This window comes from Brienomyrus brachyistius, chromosome 14, assembly GCF_023856365.1.
Source record: "Brienomyrus brachyistius isolate T26 chromosome 14, BBRACH_0.4, whole genome shotgun sequence".
Lineage (NCBI taxonomy): Eukaryota > Metazoa > Chordata > Actinopteri > Osteoglossiformes > Mormyridae > Brienomyrus > Brienomyrus brachyistius.
Genome location: NC_064546.1, coordinates 4,636,967 through 4,650,590, shown reverse-complemented (window position 1 = coordinate 4,650,590; position 13,624 = coordinate 4,636,967). Strand labels below are relative to the sequence as shown.

Below are 13,624 nucleotides of genomic sequence, written 5' to 3'. Positions count from 1 at the left end.
CCCCAAAAGAGACACACACGGCCCCAACCACGCTGCGAGCAGGGTTTGAACCTGCGTGGGGAATCCCCATTGGATTTCAAGTCCAACGCCTTAACCACTCGGCCATCACAGCTGTCTGTCCAGTGGTCATTGCCACTGCCTATGGTAGTTCAACCTAACCAACATCCGAAGTGAACTGTTTCCCAAAACCGTCATACCACAGTAGTTTGAACCACGTTAGGTAGTTGGGACTACTGTAGTTCGTACTACAATGCAATGACTGAAACTTTTAAAAGAATGGTTTAAAATTAGATGAACAGGAAGATATTTCTATAGTTTGTTCAATCACTGTATACTTTGAAAGTTTATTAATAAAATAGAAAAGACAAGATACGCTTATTTGTGCAGAACATTTCACAAGTATTTTACGGAGATCAAATCACACAGAATAGCATTATACAGTAAGAATGACACGTGAAGTCAACCCAGAAGGCTCCCTCTTGGCTATGGGGATCAGTCCAGAAACTTTCACGGCTTAAGGCGACAGCGTAAACCACCGTACCACCATGCCACTGCACTAAGTGCTTGCAACATTTATGTAACTTACGCATTTAGTCTGTCTGCAATTCATTGCCAAGCCAACTCCCTGGCTGTATTTATGGCCACAGTATTGCCTTTTTTAGCAATTACATCTTTCTATTTTTCATACAGCTCCATCAGCAGTGTTTGTTCTGCCACAGAAAAAAACACCACTCTCGTTTTACACGCTTTCCAACTCATCTGATCAATCTATCATTCATTTATGCTTCTTAAATATCTTTGGTGTGCGCAGTAAATGAGACTATGTAAGTCTGTCTTGTATGAGCCTTTATTGGTTAAAACTGGACTGCGTTAGTGGAACGACGTAAGGCATACAGATGGTGCTAGTCTGAGCCTGGCTTTTCTGGGAAAGTCTGGCTTTCTTTAGTTATTTTCATGGCAGAAGCAGGGTTGGCCAGTCCCTGAATAATGGGGAATAAGGGTTTGTTGATGGTCTCAATGTAGAAATCATTCTGCCAAGCATGCGATTTCAACCAGTGACCTTCAATTTTAAGGGATAGAGCCCAAACACTGCCCCCAAAATGGACACACACGCTGCGAGCAGGGTTTGAACCTGCGTGGGGAATCCCCATTGGATTTCGAGTCCAACGCCTTAACCACTCGGCCATCACAGCTGTCTGTCATGCCTCCCTTCTTTTTGCATGGAGTGTCAATGTGATTTGTTCAGTAAATGACATACTGACAGATTTAGGAATTACTTCTGTCTGCTTTTATATCCTGGTAAGAAAACTGCAAATGTAGTGCAGATGCAAACAGAGCCCTTCTATGTCCATCTTTCCATCAGCCATGCAATCAGGTTTACAAACCCTTGTGAAAAAAGGGTCATTCTGAAGAGCTCAGGGAATTCAAGCATGGTCCTGTCATAGCATGCCACCTTTGTAATAAGCAAGTGCATGAAATGTTTTCCCTACTAGATATTCAACGGTCAATTGTAAGTGGTGTGATTCCAAAGCGGAAGTGTTTTGGCACACCAGCAACTCAGCCACAAAGCGGCAGACCATGTAAAGTAACAGAGCAGGGTCGCCGACTGCTGAGGAGCATAGTGCATAAAAGATGCCAATGCTCTGGTGACTCAATAGCTGCTGTAATGTTCATGTAAGTTTCATGGCCAGGTGTCCCAATACTTGTGTCCAAATAGTCTCGTTGTAACTGTTCAGTTGCAATTTTCCAGTTCTGTAAGTTGGCAACATTGTTAGTAACTATGCTTTTGGGAAGCGTACAACAGGTTAGCAGGGGAATCGTAAACACCATTATGAAGTCTTTCATACTGACATTGGCAAGAGTCTTCTATACTACCTGTAGCCTACTCTTGGTTAGCAAAGCAAATCAATACTGAAGTCAAAAGAACTCAAAGTAGAAGTCCAAATTCATTACAAACAACATGTTTATCAGCTGTACAGCTTGCTGTTTAGAGTTCTTGATTAAAATTGCATGAAAAAACTAGGATTGACTGAGATGCAAAAGAATTTCAATGTTCTTGAAACAATGCTAAAAACATAGTTATGGCTATGCTAATGTTGCACCTAAGTTTAAGTATTATAGGGATGTGTGGCAAAGTAGAAAGAATACATTTTAAAATAAGGACTTCATTTCCATTTGAGTATGTCTCGTTCCAAACTAAGCTGTTATCCATAGCAGAGAGAACTCGGCAGTAACCCACTTTGTCCTACACCCTGAGGGAACTTATTTACTTGTTTGTTTGGCAGAAGCAGTGTTGGCCAGTTCTTGAAGTATTGGGGATTAAGGGTTTGCTGATGGACTCAATGGAGAAATCATTCTGCCATCCGTGGGATTTGAACCAATGACCTTCAATTTTAAGAGACAAGGCCCTAACATGCAGGACCAGACACTGCCCCCAAAAGAGACACACACGGCCCCAACCACGCTGCGAGCAGGGTTTGAACCTGCGTGGGGAATCCCCATTGGATTTCAAGTCCAACGCCTTAACCACTCGGCCATCACAGCTGTCTGTCCAGTGGTCATTGCCACTGCCTATGGTAGTTCAACCTAACCAACATCCGAAGTGAACTGTTTCCCAAAACCGTCATACCACAGTAGTTTGAACCACGTTAGTTAGTTGGGACTACTGTAGTTCGTACTACAATGCAATGACTGAAACTTTTAAAAGAATGGTTTAAAATTAGATGAACAGGAAGATATTTCTATAGTTTGTTCAATCACTGTATACTTTGAAAGTTTATTAATAAAATAGAAAAGACAAGATACGCTTATTTGTGCAGAACATTTCACAAGTATTTTACGGAGATCAAATCACACAGAATAGCATTATACAGTAAGAATGACACGTGAAGTCAACCCAGAAGGCTCCCTCTTGGCTATGGGGATCAGTCCAGAAACTTTCACGGCTTAAGGCGACAGCGTAAACCACCGTACCACCATGCCACTGCACTAAGTGCTTGCAACATTTATGTAACTTACGCATTTAGTCTGTCTGCAATTCATTGCCAAGCCAACTCCCTGGCTGTATTTATGGCCACAGTATTGCCTTTTTTAGCAATTACATCTTTCTATTTTTCATACAGCTCCATCAGCAGTGTTTGTTCTGCCACAGAAAAAAACACCACTCTCGTTTTACACGCTTTCCAACTCATCTGATCAATCTATCATTCATTTATGCTTCTTAAATATCTTTGGTGTGCGCAGTAAATGAGACTATGTAAGTCTGTCTTGTATGAGCCTTTATTGGTTAAAACTGGACTGCGTTAGTGGAACGACGTAAGGCACACAGATGGTGCTAGTCTGAGCCTGGCTTTTCTGGGAAAGTCTGGCTTTCTTTAGTTATTTTCATGGCAGAAGCAGGGTTGGCCAGTCCCTGAATAATGGGGAATAAGGGTTTGTTGATGGTCTCAATGTAGAAATCATTCTGCCAAGCATGCGATTTCAACCAGTGACCTTCAATTTTAAGGGATAGAGCCCAAACACTGCCCCCAAAATGGACACACACGCTGCGAGCAGGGTTTGAACCTGCGTGGGGAATCCCCATTGGATTTCGAGTCCAACGCCTTAACCACTCGGCCATCACAGCTGTCTGTCATGCCTCCCTTCTTTTTGCATGGAGTGTCAATGTGATTTGTTCAGTAAATGACATACTGACAGATTTAGGAATTACTTCTGTCTGCTTTTATATCCTGGTAAGAAAACTGCAAATGTAGTGCAGATGCAAACAGAGCCCTTCTATGTCCATCTTTCCATCAGCCATGCAATCAGGTTTACAAACCCTTGTGAAAAAAGGGTCATTCTGAAGAGCTCAGGGAATTCAAGCATGGTCCTGTCATAGCATGCCACCTTTGTAATAAGCAAGTGCATGAAATGTTTTCCCTACTAGATATTCAACGGTCAATTGTAAGTGGTGTGATTCCAAAGCGGAAGTGTTTTGGCACACCAGCAACTCAGCCACAAAGCGGCAGACCATGTAAAGTAGCAGAGCAGGGTCGCCGACTGCTGAGGAGCATAGTGCATAAAAGATGCCAATGCTCTGGTGACTCAATAGCTGCTGTAATGTTCATGTAAGTTTCATGGCCAGGTGTCCCAATACTTTTGTCCAAATAGTCTCGTTGTAACTGTTCAGTTGCAAATTTCCAGTTCTGTAAGTTGGCAACATTGTTAGTAACTATGTTTTTTGGAAGCGTACAACAGGTTAGCAGGGGTATCGTAAACACCATTATGAAGTCTTTCATACTGACATTGGCAAGAGTCTTCTATACTACCTGTAGCCTACTCTTGGTTAGCAAAGCCAATCAATACTGAAGTCAAAAGAACTCAAAGTAGAAGTCCAAATTCATGACAAACAACATGTTTATCAGCTGTACAGCTTGCTGTTTAGAGTTCTTGATTAAAATTGCATGAAAAAACTAGGATTGACTGAGATGCAAAAGAATTTCAATGTTCTTGAAACAATGCTAAAAACATAGTTATGGCTATGCTAATGTTGCACCTAAGTTTAAGTATTATAGGGATGTGTGGCAAAGTAGAAAGGATACATTTTAAAATAAGGACTTCATTTCCATATGAGTATGTCTCGTTCCAAACTAAGCTGTTATCCATAGCAGAGAGAACTCGGCAGTAACCCACTTTGTCCTACACCCTGAGGGAACTTATTTACTTGTTTGTTTGGCAGAAGCAGCGTTGGCCAGTTCTTGAAGTATTGGGGATTAAGGGTTTGCTGATGGACTCAATGGAGAAATCATTCTGCCATCCGTGGGATTTGAACCAATGACCTTCAATTTTAAGAGACCAGGCCCTAACATGAAGGACCAGACACTGCCCCCAAAAGAGACACACACGGCCCCAACCACGCTGCGAGCAGGGTTTGAACCTGCGTGGGGAATCCCCATTGGATTTCAAGTCCAACGCCTTAACCACTCGGCCATCACAGCTGTCTGTCCAGTGGTCATTGCCACTGCCTATGGTAGTTCAAGCTAACCAACATCCGAAGTGAACTGTTTCCCAAAACCGTCATACCACAGTAGTTTGAACCACGTTAGTTAGTTGGGACTACTGTAGTTCGTACTACAATGCAATGACTGAAACTTTTAAAAGAATGGTTTAAAATGAGATGAACAGGAAGATATTTCTATAGTTTGTTCAATCACTGTATACTTTGAAAGTTTATTAATAAAATAGAAAAGACAAGATACGCTTATTTGTGCAGAACATTTCACAAGTATTTTACGGAGATCAAATCACACAGAATAGCATTATACAGTAAGAATGACACGTGAAGTCAACCCAGAAGGCTCCCTCTTGGCTATGGGGATCAGTCCAGAAACTTTCACGGCTTAAGGCGACAGCGTAAACCACCGTACCACCATGCCACTGCACTAAGTGCTTGCAACATTTATGTAACTTACGCATTTAGTCTGTCTGCAATTCATTGCCAAGCCAACTCCCTGGCTGTATTTATGGCCACAGTATTGCCTTTTTTAGCAATTACATCTTTCTATTTTTCATACAGCTCCATCAGCAGTGTTTGTTCTGCCACAGAAAAAAACACCACTCTCGTTTTACACGCTTTCCAACTCATCTGATCAATCTATCATTCATTTATGCTTCTTAAATATCTTTGGTGTGCGCAGTAAATGAGACTATGTAAGTCTGTCTTGTATGAGCCTTTATTGGTTAAAACTGGACTGCGTTAGTGGAACGACGTAAGGCATACAGATGGTGCTAGTCTGAGCCTGGCTTTTCTGGGAAAGTCTGGCTTTCTTTAGTTATTTTCATGGCAGAAGCAGGGTTGGCCAGTCCCTGAATAATGGGGAATAAGGGTTTGTTGATGGTCTCAATGTAGAAATCATTCTGCCAAGCATGCGATTTCAACCAGTGACCTTCAATTTTAAGGGATAGAGCCCAAACACTGCCCCCAAAATGGACACACACGCTGCGAGCAGGGTTTGAACCTGCGTGGGGAATCCCCATTGGATTTCGAGTCCAACGCCTTAACCACTCGGCCATCACAGCTGTCTGTCATGCCTCCCTTGTTTTTGCATGGAGTGTCAATGTGATTTGTTCAGTAAATGACATACTGACAGATTTAGGAATTACTTCTGTCTGCTTTTATATCCTGGTAAGAAAACTGCAAATGTAGTGCAGATGCAAACAGAGCCCTTCTATGTCCATCTTTCCATCAGCCATGCAATCAGGTTTACAAACCCTTGTGAAAAAAGGGTCATTCTGAAGAGCTCAGGGAATTCAAGCATGGTCCTGTCATAGCATGCCACCTTTGTAATAAGCAAGTGCATGAAATGTTTTCCCTACTAGATATTCAACGGTCAATTGTAAGTGGTGTGATTCCAAAGCGGAAGTGTTTTGGCACACCAGCAACTCAGCCACAAAGCGGCAGACCATGTAAAGTAACAGAGCAGGGTCGCCGACTGCTGAGGAGCATAGTGCATAAAAGATGCCAATGCTCTGGTGACTCAATAGCTGCTGTAATGTTCATGTAAGTTTCATGGCCAGGTGTCCCAATACTTTTGTCCAAATAGTCTCGTTGTAACTGTTCAGTTGCAAATTTCCAGTTCTGTAAGTTGGCAACATTGTTAATAACTATGCTTTTGGGAAGCGTACAACAGGTTAGCAGGGGAATCGTAAACACCATTATGAAGTCTTTCATACTGACATTGGCATGAGTCTTCTATACTACCTGTAGCCTACTCTTGGTTAGCAAAGCAAATCAATACTGAAGTCAAAAGAACTCAAAGTAGAAGTCCAAATTCATGACAAACAACATGTTTATCAGCTGTACAGATTGCTGTTTAGAGTTCTTGATTAAAATTGCATGAAAAAACTAGGACTGACTGAGATGCAAAAGAATTTCAATGTTCTTGAAACAATGCTAAAAACATAGTTATGGCTATGCTAATGTTGCACCTAAGTTTAAGTATTATAGGGATGTGTGGCAAAGTAGAAAGAATACATTTTAAAATAAGGACTTCATTTCCATTTGAGTATGTCTCGTTCCAAACTAAGCTGTTATCCATAGCAGAGAGAACTCGGCAGTAACCCACTTTGTCCTACACCCTGAGGGAACATATTTACTTGTTTGTTTGGCAGAAGCAGCGTTGGCCAGTTCTTGAAGTATTGGGGATTAAGGGTTTGCTGATGGACTCAATGGAGAAATCATTCTGCCATCCGTGGGATTTGAACCAATGACCTTCAATTTTAAGAGACAAGGCCCTAACATGAAGGACCAGACACTGCCCCCAAAGGAGACACACACGGCCCCAACCACGCTGCGAGCAGGGTTTGAACCTGCGTGGGGAATCCCCATTGGATTTCAAGTCCAACGCCTTAACCACTCGGCCATCACAGCTGTCTGTCCAGTGGTCATTGCCACTGCCTATGGTAGTTCAAGCTAACCAACATCCGAAGTGAACTGTTTCCCAAAACCGTCATACCACAGTAGTTTGAACCACGTTAGTTAGTTGGGACTACTGTAGTTCGTACTACAATGCAATGACTGAAACTTTTAAAAGAATGGTTTAAAATGAGATGAACAGGAAGATATTTCTATAGTTTGTTCAATCACTGTATACTTTGAAAGTTTATTAATAAAATAGAAAAGACAAGATACGCTTATTTGTGCAGAACATTTCACAAGTATTTTACGGAGATCAAATCACACAGAATAGCATTATACAGTAAGAATGACACGTGAAGTCAACCCAGAAGGCTCCCTCTTGGCTATGGGGATCAGTCCAGGAACTTTCACGGCTTAAGGCGACAGCGTAAACCACCGTACCACCATGCCACTGCACTAAGTGCTTGCAACATTTATGTAACTTACGCATTTAGTCTGTCTGCAATTCATTGCCAAGCCAACTCCCTGGCTGTATTTATGGCCACAGTATTGCCTTTTTTAGCAATTACATCTTTCTATTTTTCATACAGCTCCATCAGCAGTGTTTGTTCTGCCACAGAAAAAAACACCACTCTCGTTTTACACGCTTTCCAACTCATCTGATCAATCTATCATTCATTTATGCTTCTTAAATATCTTTGGTGTGCGCAGTAAATGAGACTATGTAAGTCTGTCTTGTATGAGCCTTTATTGGTTAAAACTGGACTGCGTTAGTGGAACGACGTAAGGCATACAGATGGTGCTAGTCTGAGCCTGGCTTTTCTGGGAAAGTCTGGCTTTCTTTAGTTATTTTCATGGCAGAAGCAGGGTTGGCCAGTCCCTGAATAATGGGGAATAAGGGTTTGTTGATGGTCTCAATGTAGAAATCATTCTGCCAAGCATGCGATTTCAACCAGTGACCTTCAATTTTAAGGGATAGAGCCCAAACACTGCCCCCAAAATGGACACACACGCTGCGAGCAGGGTTTGAACCTGCGTGGGGAATCCCCATTGGATTTCGAGTCCAACGCCTTAACCACTCGGCCATCACAGCTGTCTGTCATGCCTCCCTTGTTTTTGCATGGAGTGTCAATGTGATTTGTTCAGTAAATGACATACTGACAGATTTAGGAATTACTTCTGTCTGCTTTTATATCCTGGTAAGAAAACTGCAAATGTAGTGCAGATGCAAACAGAGCCCTTCTATGTCCATCTTTCCATCAGCCATGCAATCAGGTTTACAAACCCTTGTGAAAAAAGGGTCATTCTGAAGAGCTCAGGGAATTCAAGCATGGTCCTGTCATAGCATGCCACCTTTGTAATAAGCAAGTGCATGAAATGTTTTCCCTACTAGATATTCAACGGTCAATTGTAAGTGGTGTGATTCCAAAGCGGAAGTGTTTTGGCACACCAGCAACTCAGCCACAAAGCGGCAGACCATGTAAAGTAGCAGAGCAGGGTCGCCGACTGCTGAGGAGCATAGTGCATAAAAGATGCCAATGCTCTGGTGACTCAATAGCTGCTGTAATGTTCATGTAAGTTTCATGGCCAGGTGTCCCAATACTTTTGTCCAAATAGTCTCGTTGTAACTGTTCAGTTGCAAATTTCCAGTTCTGTAAGTTGGCAACATTGTTAGTAACTATGCTTTTGGGAAGCGTACAACAGGTTAGCAGGGGAATCGTAAACACCATTATGAAGTCTTTCATACTGACATTGGCAAGAGTCTTCTATACTACCTGTAGCCTACTCTTGGTTAGCAAAGCAAATCAATACTGAAGTCAAAAGAACTCAAAGTAGAAGTCCAAATTCATGACAAACAACATGTTTATTAGCTGTACAGCTTGCTGTTTAGAGTTCTTGATTAAAATTGCATGAAAAAACTAGGATTGACTGAGATGCAAAAGAATTTCAATGTTCTTGAAACAATGCTAAAAACATAGTTATGGCTATGCTAATGTTGCACCTAAGTTTAAGTATTATAGGGATGTGTGGCAAAGTAGAAAGAATACATTTTAAAATAAGGACTTCATTTCCATTTGAGTATGTCTCGTTCCAAACTAAGCTGTTATCCATAGCAGAGAGAACTCGGCAGTAACCCACTTTGTCCTACACCCTGAGGGAACTTATTTACTTGTTTGTTTGGCAGAAGCAGCGTTGGCCAGTTCTTGAAGTATTGGGGATTAAGGGTTTGCTGATGGACTCAATGGAGAAATCATTCTGCCATCCGTGGGATTTGAACCAATGACCTTCAATTTTAAGAGACAAGGCCCTAACATGCAGGACCAGACACTGCCCCCAAAAGAGACACACACGGCCCCAACCACGCTGCGAGCAGGGTTTGAACCTGCGTGGGGAATCCCCATTGGATTTCAAGTCCAACGCCTTAACCACTCGGCCATCACAGCTGTCTGTCCAGTGGTCATTGCCACTGCCTATGGTAGTTCAACCTAACCAACATCCGAAGTGAACTGTTTCCCAAAACCGTCATACCACAGTAGTTTGAACCACGTTAGTTAGTTGGGACTACTGTAGTTCGTACTACAATGCAATGACTGAAACTTTTAAAAGAATGGTTTAAAATGAGATGAACAGGAAGATATTTCTATAGTTTGTTCAATCACTGTATACTTTGAAATTTTATTAATAAAATAGAAAAGACAAGATACGCTTATTTGTGCAGAACATTTCACAAGTATTTTACGGAGATCAAATCACACAGAATAGCATTATACAGTAAGAATGACACGTGAAGTCAACCCAGAAGGCTCCCTCTTGGCTATGGGGATCAGTCCAGAAACTTTCACGGCTTAAGGCGACAGCGTAAACCACCGTACCACCATGCCACTGCACTAAGTGCTTGCAACATTTATGTAACTTACGCATTTAGTCTGTCTGCAATTCATTGCCAAGCCAACTCCCTGGCTGTATTTATGGCCACAGTATTGCCTTTTTTAGCAATTACATCTTTCTATTTTTCATACAGCTCCATCAGCAGTGTTTGTTCTGCCACAGAAAAAAACACCACTCTCGTTTTACACGCTTTCCAACTCATCTGATCAATCTATCATTCATTTATGCTTCTTAAATATCTTTGGTGTGCGCAGTAAATGAGACTATGTAAGTCTGTCTTGTATGAGCCTTTATTGGTTAAAACTGGACTGCGTTAGTGGAACGACGTAAGGCATACAGATGGTGCTAGTCTGAGCCTGGCTTTTCTGGGAAAGTCTGGCTTTCTTTAGTTATTTTCATGGCAGAAGCAGGGTTGGCCAGTCCCTGAATAATGGGGAAAAAGGGTTTGTTGATGGTCTCAATGTAGAAATCATTCTGCCAAGCATGCGATTTCAACCAGTGACCTTCAATTTTAAGGGATAGAGCCCAAACACTGCCCCCAAAATGGACACACACGCTGCGAGCAGGGTTTGAACCTGCGTGGGGAATCCCCATTGGATTTCGAGTCCAACGCCTTAACCACTCGGCCATCACAGCTGTCTGTCATGCCTCCCTTGTTTTTGCATGGAGTGTCAATGTGATTTGTTCAGTAAATGACATACTGACAGATTTAGGAATTACTTCTGTCTGCTTTTATATCCTGGTAAGAAAACTGCAAATGTAGTGCAGATGCAAACAGAGCCCTTCTATGTCCATCTTTCCATCAGCCATGCAATCAGGTTTACAAACCCTTGTGAAAAAAGGGTCATTCTGAAGAGCTCAGGGAATTCAAGCATGGTCCTGTCATAGCATGCCACCTTTGTAATAAGCAAGTGCATGAAATGTTTTCCCTACTAGATATTCAACGGTCAATTGTAAGTGGTGTGATTCCAAAGCGGAAGTGTTTTGGCACACCAGCAACTCAGCCACAAAGCGGCAGACCATGTAAAGTAGCAGAGCAGGGTCGCCGACTGCTGAGGAGCATAGTGCATAAAAGATGCCAATGCTCTGGTGACTCAATAGCTGCTGTAATGTTCATGTAAGTTTCATGGCCAGGTGTCCCAATACTTTTGTCCAAATAGTCTCGTTGTAACTGTTCAGTTGCAAATTTCCAGTTCTGTAAGTTGGCAACATTGTTAGTAACTATGCTTTTGGGAAGCGTACAACAGGTTAGCAGGGGAATCGTAAACACCATTATGAAGTCTTTCATACTGACATTGGCAAGAGTCTTCTATACTACCTGTAGCCTACTCTTGGTTAGCAAAGCAAATCAATACTGAAGTCAAAAGAACTCAAAGTAGAAGTCCAAATTCATGACAAACAACATGTTTATCAGCTGTACAGCTTGCTGTTTAGAGTTCTTGATTAAAATTGCATGAAAAAACTAGGATTGACTGAGATGCAAAAGAATTTCAATGTTCTTGAAACAATGCTAAAAACATAGTTATGGCTATGCTAATGTTGCACCTAAGTTTAAGTATTATAGGGATGTGTGGCAAAGTAGAAAGGATACATTTTAAAATAAGGACTTCATTTCCATATGAGTATGTCTCGTTCCAAACTAAGCTGTTATCCATAGCAGAGAGAACTCGGCAGTAACCCACTTTGTCCTACACCCTGAGGGAACTTATTTACTTGTTTGTTTGGCAGAAGCAGCGTTGGCCAGTTCTTGAAGTATTGGGGATTAAGGGTTTGCTGATGGACTCAATGGAGAAATCATTCTGCCATCCGTGGGATTTGAACCAATGACCTTCAATTTTAAGAGACAAGGCCCTAACATGCAGGACCAGACACTGCCCCCAAAAGAGACACACACGGCCCCAACCACGCTGCGAGCAGGGTTTGAACCTGCGTGGGGAATCCCCATTGGATTTCAAGTCCAACGCCTTAACCACTCGGCCATCACAGCTGTCTGTCCAGTGGTCATTGCCACTGCCTATGGTAGTTCAACCTAACCAACATCCGAAGTGAACTGTTTCCCAAAACCGTCATACCACAGTAGTTTGAACCACGTTAGTTAGTTGGGACTACTGTAGTTCGTACTACAATGCAATGACTGAAACTTTTAAAAGAATGGTTTAAAATTAGATGAACAGGAAGATATTTCTATAGTTTGTTCAATCACTGTATACTTTGAAAGTTTATTAATAAAATAGAAAAGACAAGATACGCTTATTTGTGCAGAACATTTCACAAGTATTTTACGGAGATCAAATCACACAGAATAGCATTATACAGTAAGAATGACACGTGAAGTCAACCCAGAAGGCTCCCTCTTGGCTATGGGGATCAGTCCAGAAACTTTCACGGCTTAAGGCGACAGCGTAAACCACCGTACCACCATGCCACTGCACTAAGTGCTTGCAACATTTATGTAACTTACGCATTTAGTCTGTCTGCAATTCATTGCCAAGCCAACTCCCTGGCTGTATTTATGGCCACAGTATTGCCTTTTTTAGCAATCACATCTTTCTATTTTTCATACAGCTCCATCAGCAGTGTTTGTTCTGCCACAGAAAAAAACACCACTCTCGTTTTACACGCTTTCCAACTCATCTGATCAATCTATCATTCATTTATGCTTCTTAAATATCTTTGGTGTGCGCAGTAAATGAGACTATGTAAGTCTGTCTTGTATGAGCCTTTATTGGTTAAAACTGGACTGCGTTAGTGGAACGACGTAAGGCATACAGATGGTGCTAGTCTGAGCCTGGCTTTTCTGGGAAAGTCTGGCTTTCTTTAGTTATTTTCATGGCAGAAGCAGGGTTGGCCAGTCCCTGAATAATGGGGAAAAAGGGTTTGTTGATGGTCTCAATGTAGAAATCATTCTGCCAAGCATGCGATTTCAACCAGTGACCTTCAATTTTAAGGGATAGAGCCCAAACACTGCCCCCAAAATGGACACACACGCTGCGAGCAGGGTTTGAACCTGCGTGGGGAATCCCCATTGGATTTCGAGTCCAACGCCTTAACCACTCGGCCATCACAGCTGTCTGTCATGCCTCCCTTCTTTTTGCATGGAGTGTCAATGTGATTTGTTCAGTAAATGACATACTGACAGATTTAGGAATTACTTCTGTCTGCTTTTATATCCTGGTAAGAAAACTGCAAATGTAGTGCAGATGCAAACAGAGCCCTTCTATGTCCATCTTTCCATCAGCCATGCAATCAGGTTTACAAACCCTTGTGAAAAAAGGGTCATTCTGAAGAGCTCAGGGAATTCAAGCATGGTCCTGTCATAGCATGCCACCTTTGTAATAA

General features: G+C 42.0%; 12 non-coding genes across 12 annotated transcripts; all 12 read right to left on the bottom strand.

The window, feature by feature from the left end:
- Positions 1-30: 30 nt before the first annotated feature.
- Positions 31-112, bottom strand: trnas-uga (transfer RNA serine (anticodon UGA)). Its single transcript has one exon. It is a non-coding gene; the product is annotated as a tRNA-Ser (tRNA).
- A 999-nt stretch (positions 113-1,111) lies between these two features.
- trnas-cga (transfer RNA serine (anticodon CGA)) lies at positions 1,112-1,193 on the bottom strand. Its single transcript has one exon. It is a non-coding gene; the product is annotated as a tRNA-Ser (tRNA).
- A 1,269-nt stretch (positions 1,194-2,462) lies between these two features.
- On the bottom strand, positions 2,463-2,544 carry trnas-uga (transfer RNA serine (anticodon UGA)). The gene has a single exon. It is a non-coding gene; the product is annotated as a tRNA-Ser (tRNA).
- Positions 2,545-3,543: 999 nt separating this feature from the next.
- On the bottom strand, positions 3,544-3,625 carry trnas-cga (transfer RNA serine (anticodon CGA)). Its single transcript has one exon. It is a non-coding gene; the product is annotated as a tRNA-Ser (tRNA).
- Positions 3,626-4,894: 1,269 nt separating this feature from the next.
- trnas-uga (transfer RNA serine (anticodon UGA)) lies at positions 4,895-4,976 on the bottom strand. The gene has a single exon. It is a non-coding gene; the product is annotated as a tRNA-Ser (tRNA).
- A 999-nt stretch (positions 4,977-5,975) lies between these two features.
- Positions 5,976-6,057, bottom strand: trnas-cga (transfer RNA serine (anticodon CGA)). The gene has a single exon. It is a non-coding gene; the product is annotated as a tRNA-Ser (tRNA).
- Positions 6,058-7,326: 1,269 nt separating this feature from the next.
- On the bottom strand, positions 7,327-7,408 carry trnas-uga (transfer RNA serine (anticodon UGA)). Its single transcript has one exon. It is a non-coding gene; the product is annotated as a tRNA-Ser (tRNA).
- A 999-nt stretch (positions 7,409-8,407) lies between these two features.
- Positions 8,408-8,489, bottom strand: trnas-cga (transfer RNA serine (anticodon CGA)). The gene has a single exon. It is a non-coding gene; the product is annotated as a tRNA-Ser (tRNA).
- Positions 8,490-9,758: 1,269 nt separating this feature from the next.
- Positions 9,759-9,840, bottom strand: trnas-uga (transfer RNA serine (anticodon UGA)). The gene has a single exon. It is a non-coding gene; the product is annotated as a tRNA-Ser (tRNA).
- Positions 9,841-10,839: 999 nt separating this feature from the next.
- Positions 10,840-10,921, bottom strand: trnas-cga (transfer RNA serine (anticodon CGA)). Its single transcript has one exon. It is a non-coding gene; the product is annotated as a tRNA-Ser (tRNA).
- A 1,269-nt stretch (positions 10,922-12,190) lies between these two features.
- trnas-uga (transfer RNA serine (anticodon UGA)) lies at positions 12,191-12,272 on the bottom strand. The gene has a single exon. It is a non-coding gene; the product is annotated as a tRNA-Ser (tRNA).
- Positions 12,273-13,271: 999 nt separating this feature from the next.
- Positions 13,272-13,353, bottom strand: trnas-cga (transfer RNA serine (anticodon CGA)). The gene has a single exon. It is a non-coding gene; the product is annotated as a tRNA-Ser (tRNA).
- Between the last annotated feature and the right edge of the window lie 271 nt (positions 13,354-13,624).